Source organism: Lactuca sativa, chromosome 1, assembly GCF_002870075.4.
Source record: "Lactuca sativa cultivar Salinas chromosome 1, Lsat_Salinas_v11, whole genome shotgun sequence".
NCBI classification, from domain to species: domain Eukaryota; kingdom Viridiplantae; phylum Streptophyta; class Magnoliopsida; order Asterales; family Asteraceae; genus Lactuca; species Lactuca sativa.
This window is the reverse complement of record NC_056623.2, coordinates 74,701,772-74,704,368: the sequence shown is the minus strand read 5'-3', so window position 1 is coordinate 74,704,368 and position 2,597 is coordinate 74,701,772.

The window sequence follows — 2,597 nt, the reverse complement described above, 5'->3', positions numbered from 1 at the left end:
ATTATTTCAAATCAGATTTTTCCCAAGACTCGAAAATGTAAAAATAAAAAGTGGTGTACGATCACACCTTCTCCTTCCCACGATCCTCGGGTGTACCTGAAACCATAAACTAAAACATTAAGCCAAAGCTTAGTGAGTTCCCCCAAAGTACCAGCACACCACAACAGACAAGCATACAATATGAACACCCAACCTGACTTGACCGCCTCGTAGAGCCTACATCCTATCTTGACTGCACTACGAGCCTTCGCCATGACTGGACCGCCTCGCAGGGCCTACAACATATCCAAATCGCTCCACGGGCCACTGTCCTGACTGGACCGCCTCGTAGGGCCTACATCTTATCCGGACGTCCATGGGTGTCTTGGCCTACAACACAAAACAAGGAGCGCCTCAACCCAACACAACATGTCGACATATGCAACAAATAAACATAAACACAGAGCCAGCAAATACAGATAATCATAAGGATCCACCGAACATCTACAACTATCATATCCTAACCAGGATAAATAATCTAGTGGGCCGACATTGGTTCCTTCGACCCTCGGGTCAACTCGGTCCACTCTGCTGAGTATGAGGGCGTACTCAGCTCCTATGTCGGGCGTACTCACAGTTTGACCGGAGTCTGGTGGCTGACCCTATACACGCTGCGTACACTAGGTTACGCATGACGTATTCTCAGACTTCCTTTTTATTCAGTAAGATCTTAATGCATTAAGCTCTCACTTCCTAATTTTAGATACAATGCCAAAATACCACTGATATTCATAAAGTTTCCAACTTTATGACTTTGCATGCCAATTAAGTGGTTAATACACAAAATCCCAACTTCTTTACCATTTAAGACCATCTAAAGCATGATTGGGAAAGAATAAGCATCAAGACCACATTTTATGACTCAAGACCCCTCATTAGGTCTGAAAGGACAACTTATTCAATTAAGAGCATGCCATGCTCAAGAACATCATAGTTGGGACCAAAAATGCCCTAACTAAAGAAATGGTTGGATCTACAAGATAGGATGATCAAGCAAGGAGCTTTTTACCTCCTGGAGGTTGTTATCAAGGATAGAATCCCATATTTAAGTTTATTCCAAGCTTCAAGGTCTTCCCAACACCTTCCTCTTCTTCAAGAATGTCACAAAAACACAAAGATAAGCTCAAATTGCACTCTTCTCACTTAGGGTTACCAAGAGGGACGTTTTCTCAGGTGGTGGTTGATGACGGAATGAGAAATGTGTTGATAATGATGCTTAAATATGGATCAAACCCTAAAAATTAGGGTTTGCAGTTTTATAACGTACCCCCTATGTATGCGGTGTACGCCAAGCGTACTAGGTTCTGCCCCAATACGCTCAACGTACACAAGATACGCCCAGCGTACTGACCCTTTGGCCAAAATCACAAAAATGTCACTATGGTCCATTTAAGAAATCTTTGTCATGCACAAGGGTCAAAATGCAATATCCCTTCATATATAGGGTTAAAATCACAAATACCTCATCATCGGGATGTTATAGTCGCCAGTAATAGTGTCGCTGCTATTGCTTTCATTTCTTGTAGTGGATGGGAAAATGGTCATGGATTTTATATATAACTACTCATCACAATGAAAACAACATCTTGGACAATTAACATACATCTTCCAAGTTTCCAAAAAAGCTCATACCACATGTATATGAGGCAACGGAAAGAACACATTAGATGAAACCACAAAAGTATTGTGTATGTGTGTGTGTCTATATATATATATATATATATATATATATATATAGGTAAAAGATATGTAGTGAGAATTATGAACTCTGATACCAATTGTAGTGGTGTTGATTATGATGACATATGCAGAATTGATAAGATCTAGTGAGTCATTGTAAGAATCATGAACATGAGGAGTAAATAAATCTGGTTTAAGCACTCATTAGATCTAGAAATAAAATACAAAGTGGGTCTTGTACTAATCTTTCTGAAGTCTAACTCTCCAAATGAACGTTACATAAATGAGTGTCACTCACTTCATATTTATAGGAAAGACAACTCGTTACACATTACAAGAGGGTAAGCACAAATAACATCCAAACGTGACTTTGCACCCTAACATTCTCCCCCTCAAATTTTAGGATTGGATGTCCCGGCTTCAATATCCAACGAGCTCGCGCGATCAATTCCAAATCCCCCTCGAAGTAATACCGGTCTTCAAAATTGCAAATGAATACCCAAGAAGCTTTGAATACCCACTCTTCATGATCAATAGAAAATACATAAACCTTTGGAAACCCAAAAGTTTAAAAAATCAATAAAATACATAGAAAAAAAAATACTTCAAGGCGTTTAATATTATTTTTGACTTTACAAACCTAAAAATAGTTACTTTCTTATAAAATCGTTGAAAAAAAATCGATTTTTTTATATTATATTATATATATATATATATATATATATATATATATATATATATATATATATATATATATATATATAAAATAGGGATTTCGTAGGTTTGCAAAGTAAAAAAAATTAGATATCTCAAAATACGTTTTTATACATTTTTAGGGTTTATGCATTTTCTGTTGATCCTTACTATATATATATATA